The sequence below is a fragment of the Dasypus novemcinctus genome, chromosome 1 (genome assembly GCF_030445035.2).
Source record: "Dasypus novemcinctus isolate mDasNov1 chromosome 1, mDasNov1.1.hap2, whole genome shotgun sequence".
NCBI lineage: Eukaryota > Metazoa > Chordata > Mammalia > Cingulata > Dasypodidae > Dasypus > Dasypus novemcinctus.
This window is the reverse complement of record NC_080673.1, coordinates 60,022,489-60,038,162: the sequence shown is the minus strand read 5'-3', so window position 1 is coordinate 60,038,162 and position 15,674 is coordinate 60,022,489. Positions and strand designations below refer to the sequence as shown.

At 34.7% G+C, this 15,674-nt stretch overlaps 1 pseudogene; it reads left to right on the top strand.

Moving 5' to 3' along the window:
- The first annotated feature begins 9,756 nt into the window (after positions 1-9,756).
- LOC101447886 (SREBP regulating gene protein pseudogene) overlaps positions 9,757-15,674 on the top strand; it is a 31,088-nt pseudogene continuing 25,170 nt past the window's right edge.

The window sequence follows — 15,674 nt, the reverse complement described above, 5'->3', positions numbered from 1 at the left end:
ACTGCTGTTATGCTAAAAATAGAGTGAACAGACTTAAAAAGGGGTGTAGAGCAGAACTTTTGAGCTAAAGTATCATTTAACATAGAACGCTATCAAAAGAGATATCTGCTCAAAAGGCTGAGCTGAGGAAGAGGCTTACACAGCTGCTGTAGACAAAGGGAGGGTGCAGGAGAATGGGGAAGGGCAAGGGAAACATGGGCTGGGGAGGGGGACATGAGCTACAGTCGCTGCAAAAGGTTGTGGTTGCCTGGGGCAGGATATTCTTGGGTCCCAGTCCATTAATCAGCAAACTGTACAAGCAAGATGTCGGTGCAGGATTGCGGCCATCTGGTGAAGATTGGCAAACTTGCTAGTGTCCGCTTGATTTGTTAGAGTTCCTCTTTTCTAGCATGAACAGGGGTCTTTATATATCTGTTATCAGCCCCATTTTTATGTAAAAGTCTTCAGCAAATTTCTCTATTATTGTAGAATATCCATCATATATTAGGCCACGGAAATGATCCATATTATATTATAGCATAAATAGCTTTTAAAAATAATCCTTTAAGCTGAATTTCAGTCCAAAAACCTGTTTTTAAAAGAATTAAAAGTTTTGGGTACAACTCAATTGAGAATTGATACTGCATTGAAAATACAATGTTTTCTTTTTTGAGCAAAATACTACACAGTACAGAACTTCAAGGATAAACAAAACAAAACAAAAAAAGGCAAAAACATATGGAAGTGAAGTTTTCAAAAAAAATGCTGAAATTGCACAGACTAGATCTGGGGTGTTATATTTCTCAGACAACCTGAAATTTGGTTTCTGCTTAGCTTATATCAATTAAAGAGTTTCATGTATGTCTGCAAGTAAGTAATATTATCATTCCTATAGATGCAGTTGAAACAAAACTGTGATTCACTAAATGTGAGATTTTGCAGTGTCATCTCAGTATTTTCCCATAAATAATTTGCCTTGTATTTTGAGGCAACTGAGATTATTATTGGTGTTTTTGTGAGATACCTACAATTTCTAAACTTTCTGAAAGCTAGTTGTGAAACTAGGAACTAAAGGTGACCTTCTCTGACCTTTAGTCATCAGGCTCTTCTGATGTGTTTGAAAATATCTATCTCCTTGTATTAAATACTTCCAGCTTCTCTTTCTCACTGAATTCAAAAATCTGCATCTTTTTTACTGTTATTTTAAATTCAGTTACTCTAGAATTAATGGCAAGTTTAAGGGCAGTTATCCTATGTAATCAGCAGATGGTAATTGCATATGTTTTTGCTTAGGTGTTTACAGTTGTCACCTACAAACTATGACCTGGGTCCTGTTGTGTACAAATTTTTACAGACCTTTGTTAAAAGATATAAGCCTGTGATTTATATAACATTTTATATTATAACTATGCCCTAATTAACATTAGTAATTACACTATCACTTAAATAGTCCTGTATAAATTATTTTCTTCCCTATAAAATAAATCAAATTAAATTGATGCTTCTTTACAACACTATATTAGAGCATTCTAATATATGTCCAATACAACACCTAAAGATATATTTCCTTTAATTTTGTTTATATTAGCTCTATGTCCTCTTTGTGGAAGAACCAGATTTCCAATTTGATGGCCGCTGTTTGTTATATAAGAGGTAATAAAAATGAGCTCAAAGCTAATGTGAGCTCTTAAGGAGAAACCCAGTGACCTTCATAATATTTTCAAGACATTTAGGGAGCTTACTACTTGCATAGATCTGCCATTACTGATATCAACTCTCTTGTTTTGTCAGGTCTGGATGATATTGGTTTTCTGGGCTGATTTTCTTTGTTTAGGCCTGTGCCAATATGATCCCTGCCAAACTACTGTACCATTTGAAGACCCCATATTTAAACATTTAGTTGAGGTTTTCTGGCAATTGTAGTTAAGGAGTGGAAGAGGTTACTTAGAAGATGTCAGTATAGATGGATTTATCTGAAATAAAATATATGACAGTTTTATGAACTCTTCTTTCATTGCTTTTATTATAATTAATTTATTTCTAAGCATCAGGATAGGCTTTTAACTTTTATTATTTGACATGCAATTTGGATTTCTCCCAGAAATTTGAAAATCAACTTGCAATTCAACATCCCATTTTATCCCAGTATTGCTTCTGTTAGTTAAAGCTAACTGGAAATTATGTAACATAGAAATATAACCATTTTAATTATACACATACACACATCTATCTATCTATTATAAACATAATTGTCCTGTCATCAATAGTTTTTCAGTCATTTTTTGGAAACTAGAATATTGTTTGGACATAGAAGATTGTCAAATCAATGTTGGTAGCTTTGAATTTAAAAAAATCAAACACTAGAGTCACTAAAATTAATCACCAAGAATAGTAAAATCATAAGAAGAACGAGTCATAATCTCAGGTTTACAACTTCTAGATTAGGTGATTGGTGTTCAAAAAGATATTCCTAATTTAAACAAAAATACAAAAATTGCTTATATATAATTATTTAAATATACCTAAATCTACAAATAAGATAACAAATAATGTAATTTCATTATTTTCTCTATTTGTTTCTAAAGCCCTAGCAAAGACCTTACACAGTTAATTTGTAGTATATATATGTGTGTGTGTGTGTGTGTATATATATATATATATATCTCAAACAGTAAAAGTGTCAAAATCATCAGATCTATATTTGACTGTCCAGTTGGAGGAAGATATAGAACTATCAATCTCCAGGCTATTGGTAGAAAGTTTCCTCAATTATGAATCAAGTTCTATGCCACAGTGATTACTTTGAAGCCAAGTCATTGTCAGGAAGAATTCCTACCTGCCTCATAAAACCTAGAACTCCTTTGATCCAATCTGAACATAGTTGATTGAATCAGTAATATTAGGCTTGAATTGTTCACAGCTGGAAATATATTTGGAGTGTATTTACAGTAACTATAGTAATTGATTCTTTTTATTTGGTACAAGTTCTGTTTTCCAGCTTATGCATATATTTGATGCAGCCAATTCCATTTGAAGTTGTAAGTATTTATCTTATAAATAGATATGTATGGAGTCTTGTTTTAAATTAGTTTTTAATTTGTAGCAGTTTCTTGGTAGTTTTTGAGAACAGTGAGGCAATTTTCAGACTGTCTTTATATCATTTTTCTTTAAATTCAAAAAGTTGGGAGAATTGAAGATTAGTACAGCTCCAGATTAATTTTGAACAGTCAAATATCCAAATTGGAGAAAGTATCACAATACAAAAAGTATAATCTCATATTATAATACAGGAAGCAAATTTCCTGTTTCTATTACAGATCCACTCACAAAAAAGTGTCAGGAAAATCTTGCTTCATAATTTTAACACAATATGGAGAGCTGTTGTAATAGAGCTAGTATTTATGATAATTAGGTTTTGTTGAATAATGTGGTTCTTCAAAGATGATAGCTGTAGATATTGATTTTTCAAATGGACTGAGCCATTGATTGAATGCAATTTGAAGAGAAACCAAATTAGTCTCTTGAATTTACCTGGGGCTGCTACCAGTGGAATACATTATCTGAGGAGTCCCATAGTATGTTTAATAGGTCAAGGACTCCTCCTGTCTATTGGTTTACTTGTGGAATCATTTCTTAGTTAATAATATTTATCTGTAAAACCACAGGTGACTCCAAGGATGTTGCTCAGTGATTGATTTTTTTTTACTTTACTAGGATAAACAAATTCTGGAGTTGAATTGAGTATGCTAAGCTTTCTGACTCATGCAAGAAAATGAGGAAATGGAATGTTGATTACATGTTGCAAATATAAGCTTTCATTGGGAAATAAGCTAGAAATTTTTCTACAGAGACACCTGCCATAAAACTGAAACAAATAAACATTCCTTAGAAAGAGGACAATGGAAACCACTTTCATGTGAAAAACTGTACATTATTCTTTAATTCCCATTAAACCAAAATCCCTCACCCATTTGGATGCATGTAAATGCAATCAAGTTAGTGAATACCATATTTCTCAGATTCTAAAATGTATTTATTTTTTCATATTTTAATATTTCTGAAACTGAAAGAGCAAACATACACTATGCATACTTACTCGAGATTTTTAAACTTAGTGTTAATAAATTGATGATGTACTTTACCATCAACAGAAAATCCTAAATTCTATATAAAGGTTCTTAATTTTTTCAAAATTGTGAACTCACAGTATATTGCAAAAATTAGGAAACAACACATCAAATACTAATATTTTGTTATAATTGGTTCTAGCAACATAAAGATGAAGTTAAATGGTTCTCACTAATTTCTGATTTATTTCAAGGTCTTTTCAATTCCTATTAGGAGTGGCCAGAAATCTCAAATTCGACAGATATCCTTTCTGAGCAACTTTCTATGATTATTTCATTTGTATGCACTCATAAATGTATACTATAAGCATTATATATATAAATATTTGAATACTGAGTTGAATTATTTTAAACATACTTGATTTGAACATACCTCAAAGTACTATATTTATTTCTCTGAAATGACAATCAATGGCATCTTAAAATTATAATCGGCATCTTTTTAAAAATTTTGATAAATAATATAAATCTTCATTGTTTTAAATATATTTTCTTATTTTATTTCTACTGGACATTTTTATGTTTATGAGATATTTCTTCTCAATTTATATCATTTATATTAAGTAAGCCACCTCTTCTCTATGATAGAATGTATTTGATTATACTTTATAATTTATATGCCAAAGTTTCATTATTACATGTATATTCAAAGTTTCATATTCATTTATACTTCTTAGTACACAGTTATAATATACAAATATATGTATGTGCATATATACACACACACTCATACTTTTCTCATTTTTGAATATTTCTCAAATTTTGGGTAAAAATTACTTTTCTTTGTATATTCCTTCATTTTAGTATTTGGAACTATTATGTTTTCAATATAATAATTTTTAATCATTTCATATATCTTTTTGCTCTCTCTTTCTCAGTGCAGTGTTTTTGGATCTATTTTCTACTTCAAAAATTCTTTCTTTTACTGTATCAATTTGTTAACTGAGTTTAATATTTATCCCAATGTCCAGTAATTTTATTTTCACTCTCTACAACTGGACTTTTTCCTAGAATTCAGTTACAAGTTTCTCTCTCTATCCACCCCTCTTTACCAAACACTTTTTTCATAATTGTCTACTCCTGTTTATTATTCCATTTTCCTTAGCACTTTTTTAACTACATATTACTACTAATATTTTGGTAGTTATCCTGGAAAATTATACACTGTGGACACACTGATATAATACAAATAGTTTCTTTTCTGCTATTCCTGAGAATAATAGTACAATCGTAAATGGCCTATTGTATTACTATTGTCATGCGTTTTAATTCTACGTATATATTCATCCTCACAGGAAATTGCTAGTAATGTCTTATGTAGTCAATAAAATGGGCCAAGTATTTATCCTTTGCATTCTTTTTTTTTCCCTTCCTTCATTCCATCTTCTTATGTGGTATTCTTCCTCCTGAAGAATGTCCATAGTGCATGTTTAAAATTTTGGATGGGTGAAGTTATACTAATAAAAAATTCACTCTAATTGTATTAAAATTTGACGTATCAACATTTTCTCTGAAACAAACTTTTATATTGTATGTTATTTTCCATGCATTCCAATATTATGGCTTCCATTGCACCTCTTGTGAAGTTGGTTATCAGTTTTATTGGTGCTCTCTAAAGAAAACATGTCATTTCCTCTGGCTGTTTTTAATATTTTCTCTTCATATTTGCTTTGCATAAATTTAACATTAATGAACTCTTTTCTCCCTTTCCTTTGTGTTTTTACCTGTTTAGGATTCAAACTGTTGACTGATGACTTCAATCACTTTTGGGAAATTCAAGCTGGTAATGCATAAATTATTATTTCTTCCTCACCTCTTTCTTCTTTCTTTGTAATTCCATTTTCACATATATAAGATTCATTCCAGGTGTCCTGTGAAGAAGAGTGTTTTGGCAACACTGCATATCCCTACACAAGCCACAGAAAGAAGTCACAACACAGTCTGACTTGAATCTTGTCAGAATGCTCTATGATTCTCAAATGTTGCAAGATAGGACAACTTGTGAGTAGCTGTCAAAAGCCCATTTCTTAACTGCTTCAATATTTTGAGGAAAGTTCCCTATCTTGCAGGTGACTATCACAAGGCAGCTACCCATCTATCTTTCTGGTTTTCATGAGACAAAGATTTTCAACTTTGTTTCTTCTGGGTATGCTGAAGAGTATAATACTGCATAACTCCAGAATACAATTGGATCTCTATGATATAGCTATATATATAGATACACACACACACTCAATGCATTAATATATAAGACTATTTTCATAACCTTGGTTTCAGCAATGAAATACTGAACAAGATACAAATATTACTAAACCTAAGAAAACACTAAAAAATTGGACTACTGTCTTTCTTTAAGCCATCCCGAGTACATTTTTGCTGATTTTTTTCTCAATGTGTTGGACAATTATTTGGATTAAAAAAAAACAAACTTCATATGATGGTTAGGCTAATGTATCAACTCAGCCAGGTAATTGTGCCAAATTGCTTGGTCAAGCAAGCACTGGGCTAATTGTAATACAAGAACAGTTATGGGCTTTAGGCATCACTGAGATTACTCCATAGATGGCTGATTACATCTACATCAATCAGGGAGATTGCCTTCAACAATCAATGACATTTTAGCAAATCAATCAAATGCCTTAAAAAGCGAAGTGATTTCAGCATTCCGAGAGAATTTCCCAGCTTGTCTTTGGACATCCAATGTCTCCTGGAAACACATTAAGGACCTTCATTAGACTTTCACCTGAGCCTATGGTTTGCAGCCTGCCTGCAGAACCTGGACTTGTGCATTCCCACAGTCACATGAGAGACTCTTAAAAAATCTCATACTGGTGGTGGACTTGGCCCAGTGGTTAGGGCGTCCGTCTACCACATGGGAGGCCCACGGATTAAACCCCGGGCCTCCTTGACCTGTGTGGAGCTGGCCCACGCGCAGTGCTGATGCGCGCAAGGAGTGCCCTGCTACGCAGGGGTGTTCACCGTGTAGGGGAGTCCCATGCGCAAGGAGTGCTCCCCGTAAGGAGAGCTGTCCAGCGCCAAAGAAAGCTCAGCCTGCCCAGGAATGGAGCCGCACACACGGAGAATTGACACAACAGGGTGACGCAACAAAAAGAAACACAGATTCCTATGCCACTGACAACAACAGAAGTGGACAAAGAAGACACAGCAAATAGACACAGAGAACAGACAACGGGGTGGGGAGGGGAAGGGGAGAGAAATAAATAAATAAATCTTTAAAAAAAGATAACATAAAAAAAAAAACAACTCATACTATTTACAGATATCTCCTATTCATTCTGCTTCCTTAGAGAACCCTGACTAATACAACTTGGTACCAGGAATGGTTCTTGAGCAACAGAATCTTAAACATGGGATGTCTGAGGTGGTTTGGGGAATTTTGCAATTGGCTCTCTACTCTAATTGGACTCAAGGGTACAAATGGCTCCCTTTCCAATAATGAAGAGACCACTAGCAGTTCATGGCATGAGTTGGCAATGAAGATATTCAAAATACCCCTGAGTTCCTCTACTTTCACACTAATAAGAAGCAAAGATCTGGGTGAGAGTGTTTTCTACACCTTTAACAGAGTTTTGTGGAGAAAAAATCTATAATGATGTTGGCTGGCTCCTCCTACATACTCTGGATACAGTTACAAAAGAAAGAGATGAGCTAAGGGTTCACACTTGCAACTTGAATGCTGCATGAATGATGTGAAAGTTTCTACATGTACTCTGAAAGGATATCTTGTCTCCTGCAGCCATCAGCTTGAAATATCTGAGAATCAAACTTAGACTGTCATTGCATGAGTAGCAGAGTTACAAAGGAAACTAAAATCTCAACACTGCAGGGTATCTGGCAGTTATAGTGGAGGCATTGACTGGAAAGGAGTGGAACTCAGAGGATTGGGATGGAGACATATGGAATGATGATAATATTGGTGGAGTTTCTGCTGAAACTTTAAACCTGTGATAACCTGCTCTTTGGAGACCAAACTTGTATCACCCAGCCTCCAGCCTGCCCTAGGGAGTCCAGACCTCCTTCCAGCCCTGAAGGGTACCAGCCAAACTGAAGCCTACACTGCCAAGCCTTTGGCCTGCCCCAGGGAGTCTGGACCTCCTCCCATCCCTGAGGTAGGGACCAAGTAAACTCCCACAAGCACTGCAACCTTCCCCTACCCTGAGGAATCTGCCTTCCAATCCCTGCTTGAAGAGATTATTCCTGTCTCACCAGAAGAAAATGCAAAGGAATGCCCTGAGGTAGTGGACTCCAAGGCATTTCTAATCCTTCTCCTTACCCACTCCCCCACCCCTCTTCTCTTCAAGACGAATTACTAGGCTAAAATCACAGCAAGCCCCTAACAGTGAAATGCAAAGTGTGACCCATGAAGAAGTAAGGTATACTCAGAAAGAACTGCATGAGTTTTCCGACTTTTTATATATAGAGAGAAATCAGAGGAATATGTGTGGTAATGGATACTAAGGGTGTGGGATAATGGTAGAAGGAATATAAAGTTGGATCATGTTGAATTTATTGATGTGGGCCCACTAAGCAGAAATTCTGGATTCAGTGTTGTAGCTTGAGGTATTAGAAAGGGATTTAACAGTTTGTTCTGAAGGCTGACAGAAACATGTACCAAAAGATGGCCTAACATGACTGAGATTGAGATGTCTGATTTACATTGGTATGCAGTAAAAGAGGGAATTCAAAGGCTTAGAGATTGGAAACCTAGGATGTATTTACAATTTATGACCTGCCCACTCACCCCAGGAAAGTCCAAAGGACGCAACTTTAACCAGGTCTGTGAGGAATAAATTTGTAAGACTAACTCCATCTTCCCTGAAGAGCCCTGTGGTTGCTCTTCTCTGTTGTTGCAATATTACTGTAGGGATGGTTATAATGGAATTAGAATGCTTAAACATTATGGGAATGATTGGCTCTCAGTCAGGTAAAAGTCAAGTACCATATGTTAATTAGCAAAGACAAGGTGTGCATGACTGCCGCAATGAATGGCAGATTCAAAGCAGCACTCAAAATAATCTGAGTCACATAGAGTTATGGCATTGGCTAATCAATCACGGGGTACCTAGAAGTGAATTAGAAGGGGTGTCTACTAAATTCCTTCTGGATCACTATAAGCAAAAGAGTTCTAGTTCAAGTGAACAAATTCCCTAACTTAAATTCCAGACGCAGAGAATCTTAACCCCTTACTGAATTCCCAGACCTGAGACAGTTTACAGATCCAGAGCCCCTGGAATGAGGAGAAGGCCAGGGTCCCTTGGGGAAGGATCCTGTTAAGCTGCCAAAAATTTATACTGCTAATCTTTCTCCCAACTTTCCCCAAGGAGATCTATAACCTCGTACCAGAGTAACTGTTCATTGGGGAAAATGAAATGATAACACATATTGGGGATTATTAAACAATGAGTCAGTAGGGACATTAATTTCAGGAGACCCAAAACGTCACTGTGGTCCACCAGTCAGAGTAGGGGCCTATGGAGGTCAGGTGATTGATGGGGTTTTAGCTCAAGTCCATCTCCCCAGAATGATTCTTTGGTTATTTTCCCAGTTCCAGAATGTGTAATTGGAAGACATACTCAGTAACTGGCAGAATCCCCACATTGGATACCTGACTTTTGGAGTGAGGACCATTATGGTTGGAAAGGTCAAATGGAAGCCACAGGAACAGCTGCTGCCTAGCAAAATAGTAAGTCAAAAGCAATACCAGATCCCTGGAGGAACTGCAAAGATTAATGCTACCACAGAGGATTTGAAGGATGCAAGGGTGGTGATTCCCATCACATTACCATTCAACTCTCCTATTTGGCCTGTGCAGAAAACAGTTGGACCTCAGAGGATGACAGTAGACTATTGTAAACTTAATGAGGTGGTGACTCCAATTGCAGTTGCTGTCCCAGATATGGTATCTTTACTTGAGCAAATCAACACATCCCCTGGTACATGGCATGCAGCGGTTGATCTGATAAATGTTTTTTTTCTCAATTGCCATTAGTAAGGACCAAAGAAACAATTTGCTTTCATCTGGCAAGGCAGCCTACCTGTGGAATCTGGACTTGTGCATCCCCACAGTCATATGAGAGACTCTTATAAAATCTCATACTGTTAACAGACATCTCTTATTGATTCTGTTTCCCTAGAGAACCTGACTAATACACTTCATTTGAAAGCTATATATAGGCAAGTGTTGGGTTCTCATGACAATTGCAAGGAAAATTAAATGTTTTTATGTATGGGCCTAATTGTAGAGTATAGGTAGAGGTCAGGACTTGATTTATGAACATGGAGAAACCTCTGAAAAAATTCAATGCTGTGTTACATGCTTAAGAAAGAATTATGAGCAATTAATTTCTTTACACCTCTATTTTCAATATTTTAAAATTAGGCAAAATAATACCTCTCATATTTGGGAGAAATATTGATTTTAATATTTAATACCAATTGATTTACACAAGAAAAAATATAACAAGGAGCCTAATAATTTTAATTTGGACAATAAGAAAAAATATAATGTCACCAACAGATAAAAGGAAAGAGCAGAATAAGAGAGAAGCAGAAGGAATAGGAGGAAAAGGAGAAAAAAAAAGATATGGAGAAGGAGGACTGCAGAGGAAAAAAAGAGGTAAGGGAGGAAATGAGGAAAGAAAATTAAAAGGATATAGAGTAAAGAAGAAACGATGGATTGAAGAATTGGATATGTTAAGGGAAAATAATAAATTCAAATTTATTATTATGCTTTTGAGATGACACAACATCCAAGCTGATAGATCCAGTAGATATTTATGTGAACACAGATCAGAAAAGAAGTCAGCTCTGAAGATGTAGATGTTAGTTATTCTTGTAAATGTTTATGTTAAAGCCATGAAAATAAAGGGATTTTAGAGAGTGAGAGACTATATAGATAAAGGAAAAGGGAAAGACCAAAAGAGGAAGTATAAGAAAGTGGAAGGGAGGAAAGGAGAAAAGTTGCCCAGGGCTGAAAGAAATCTAGACTATTTTCAGGGATGTTGAAAAGGATGTAACTTGAAGATATCACAGAATTCTTCACTTTTAAATGCTGTGCAGAAGTCAAGGAAAGTAAAAATTTATTAGATATGCGTAACCAAATAAAGTGCAGCTGTTTTGTAGTTATGGGTTCAGAAGCAAATTAAAAGCAATTATTGAAATGAATATGAGAAAATGGGTCAGGGGAGAGTGTGGATGAACTAAAATTCATCAGTTAAAGAAAGGAACAAGCTTCAGTGCAAATGTCTGTAAAAAGATAGTGTCAATATGTGAACTGAGCATTTTGTGGGCAAAAGGAAAGGAAGCAGTGGTAAATTAGAGTCCACAGATATGAAGTAAGACGTGAGAGGGCAGGGATGTGGATAGGATGACAGATGGAATATTTTTTTTTGAGAGAGAGAGACAGAAAAGAATACATGGGCAACACCAATGAAGAAGTAAGAATTGAAGAAATATAAAAAGTTTTTGTAAGTCCAGAATGGAAATAAAGGAGCATCACACATTGTACTTACCCTGAGAAGCTCTTGCGGGATCACATGAGGTTAACCCTGAGAAGCTCTTGCGGGATCACATGAGGTTAACAGAGAGAAGTCCTAAGATTTCTCCTGATTTTAAATGTAATGTTCTGCTAGTGAATTACTAAGAGAAAGCACTTTTAGCTTCTCTATTACAAGCCTAAGAGAACTTCTCTCTTAATTTTTCTTTCTTATAGAACGTTTCATCATTTTATTCATCTTGCAAAGAGTTGGAAAATTCACAGAAATTTTTTAAAAATCCTCAACAAGGACACTCTTGTGGGAAGGAATGGTCTGAGGGCAGTCAGCAGCCTTTCCCTAGGAGCCACACGTAGACTTTACTCGATGCTTGGAGGGTGTTAGCCTGACTCCTAGGATAGGGTGAGCAGTGCAGGCTGACTCCCTTCTCAGGAGGACCTTGAGGTAAGCATGTCCTCTAGCAGATAGCATATTCCTTTCTCTTTGACCAAAACACACGTAAACATTCACTGGAGACAGTTTGGCTAAAGTCTGCATGTATTGTACTGTTATATCTGGCTTTCCCCTTTAGTATATCTTTTTCTGGTGGGAAAGGAGTGATGTCCTTTCACTATGGCACATGAGGGCTGTGCATAGTTCATCTGCCTGGTAGGCCATAGATAGGCACCTGCTGGCTCTGTGGGGGACTGGCACCCACTAGTGAAAATGACCTTGCTTTGCCGCTTTTTGTGAATAAAATTGTTGTCCATCCAGTGCCTATCTGAGTCATGCTTTTGCTGGTGACTGAGCACCTGCAAACCATAGAGTGGTTTGATATCCTAGAACTGTGTTACTGGTGGCAGGCATTGCTATGTCCTTGCTACCTGCCAAGCAGTAAGACCTTCTTCCCTCGAGATGGTAATAAGTGTCTCTTTTTCTGACTGACAGTTTGGTGCAATTTAAATGCCTTAATCAAAAAATTCCCGTAGTTATATTGAATATATCAACCCAAATACGTATCTAAATGTCAAGTAAAGTAGATTCTATTAAAGAGGAGACTAAGGTCCTGTAAATTTTCCCTAATATGCTCTCGAAAGATCTAATCAAAATAGATCATTCTTAAATATTCCCAAGAAGAAAATATGATGTTTTGAAATGAAGTATCTAAATTGCTTATTTACTATACAGTATCTCATAATTCATCAAGCCAGACCAACCATAAGTCAAACAATTCTACCTAAATTCTTTATCTCTTTTATATCTTAAACCATGAAGAAAAGAGAGAAAAAAGGTTATCTTATAAAAAAGATATACTACTTCTTATGCAGCAGGCAGTTCCTAATGATTAAATTATACCATTTATTTTTACTATGAAAATGTTCATATATTTTTCAATGACAATTTTTGCTTTCATCACTTATAGATTTGGTATATAGTTCAAAGCTTTTTTGTAGCATTTAAAAATTGAAAAAGGTAAAGGATAATTAATGATGTGCATAATATAAATCAATCAATTTAAATCAGTCTCTGGATAGTTATGTATCTTAGATGGAAGTAGATTTTAAGAAGGAGGAAATAAACATTAATAATATAACTGCCTATTAAATTCAAATCTTAATTGCAATTAATTACAAGTATAAATTATTTGTCTAATGTAGAGAAATTTAAGGTTGTCTTAAATTATAATGTTTCCAACCAGAAGCAGGTCAACAGTAATAAAGCAAACTTGATTGTTACAAAGGCAAACAAATTTACAAGTAAAATGTTAATGGTTTCATGACTAAATTTTCGTTGTGACGTGAAAGAAATGTAGTATTTTATTAACCCTGAGTTATAATTCTCTAGAATTTGGATAATGCACTTCAACACTATATATATTTTTTGTTTGGCCACTCAATAAATTATGTACACATACACACATACACTTACTTATACATTATTGTGTGATTTTTTTCTTAATCTTATGAAAATTCTGGTTCTTCTGAAAAACTCTGGGCAGAATTTTAAAAGCCCTTTTCATTTAGTGTAGATAATTCTGCGCCACTTTTCTTTGGCTGTGACCTACTCTTAGATGGGTTCCTTAATACAAGGATCAAAGGCTTGGTTAATCACAGACAAGAAGGAAGATGAGAGTGCTCCAAGGAAAGGGATATCTAGAGAGGGGAAAACAAAACAAAACAGAACATGGAAAGTGGGAGACAAGATAACATTCTATTCCATGAGGACCAATAATAAATATGATGCCCTAAGCATATTCATAGCGTCACATCTCCTTTGAGATGGGATGAAGGTGGTAAGGGATGTAGCAAGAAGATCTGGGTACTCCTAGAAGCATGGGATGAGCTAGACATTATGGGGTATAAAATTCCAAAATCTTGAAAGAAGGGTCAGTTTTTAAGAAAAGTAATGCAAACTTATCCAATATAAAAATAGGTTCATAAGGGGGCATTTAAATAAAGTAAGAAAATAAATAAAAACAATTGTCAAGTTCTTAACATTTTATAAATCATAAAATCACAAAATCCAAAAAGATAACATAGCATGTTTGCTAATTAACCCATTAATACTTCTGTGTAATATTTAATTTTTGACATTTTAGGCTAAATGCTATTCAAATATTTTATTTTATAACATCAAGTTTTTAATATAATTTCTATTGAGAGATGAGAAAGATAATCATTTTTCCTCTAGAATTGTTCATGGAAATTGTTCATGTTGCTCTGAAAAGTTTCAGCATCACTATTTTGGTAAATGTTTAGTACTGTTGTCAAATTTAGAAATACCTCTGTCATGTTCCTTTTATGTATATGCTTTAAATCTTCAGGTCATTTCAAATTTTCATTTGTCTTGAATAATCTTCTATATACTTTGAATTTATAACATTCACTTACCAGCATGTTGGCAAGGTCCTCATCATGTTGGTATATTATGAGATTTATGTCTTCTTCACTATCAGTGTTTCATTTCATGAAGAGATACCTGTTTTTCATTTTTATGTAATTCACTCATCTTCACTAATTAAATTATCAGGAAACTGAAAAACCTATTTATTCTATTCAATATGTGCTTATTCTTCCTAATAAGTTTCTACTTTTTACTTAAGTATCATATTTTCCACTGGTTTTTTTTTATCTACTATATTATTTTAGTTTCATATTCCATTGATTTATATCAATTTTGGGGGAATTGAACCATGTAGTTCACAAAAGACACATTCACATCTTAATCTGTTGTCCTGTAGGTATGTACACATTTGTTGACAGGACCTTTGAGGATGTCATTATTTAGGGTATGGATTTGAATAGGGTCTTTGAAGATCATATTTAGAAGAGGCCAAATTGATTTAAGTGGGCCAAAATGGCTGAATCCTTACAAGTAAAATAAATTGGACACGGAGTAGAAGGCAGAAGTTAGTAGCAGTCAAAAGTAAGTGGGGCAGATTCAAGAAGAGAAAGATTGCCATTTGATGGAAGCAGAGACGCAAGCCAAAAAACCCCAGGGATTTTAGCAAGCCAGCAACAGAAGTCTAAAACTCTGATAGAAAGCACGGCCTGTTGAGAAGTTGACTTAGGACTTCTTGCATGTAAAACTGACACAATAACTTTCTATTATTTAAGCCAGACCTTTAGTCTGGTATTTGTCATACCAGCTCTAGCAAATTAAGACAGTATTTTATTTCAGTTTTAATAAATACATTTACATTTGACATACAGGATTCTTCATACTCACATAAAAGGTGCATGTGACTTTTCCACTGGTTAAATTAAAACATTAAAATACATAATTTCCAATTGAATATAAAATGTTTCATTAAAGCCTTATAACTCTGAATAAAATGTATTCTCTTGATTTTGTTTCCCTTTTGTGTGAGAGCATTTAAAATATTGCTGTACCCGTACTTAAGGCTTGCACACATTTGTAGCACTGTAATGTGAAGACCATCTGTTAAAAGTCTTTAAAGTTTTAATAGTTTTAAAGATGCTTGAATGCATGCTCACAATTTTCTGTGTAAGACTTAAGCCTATAAATAAAACATAAGTGTTGCAAAACACTAAAAGACTCAACTTTGGGAGCA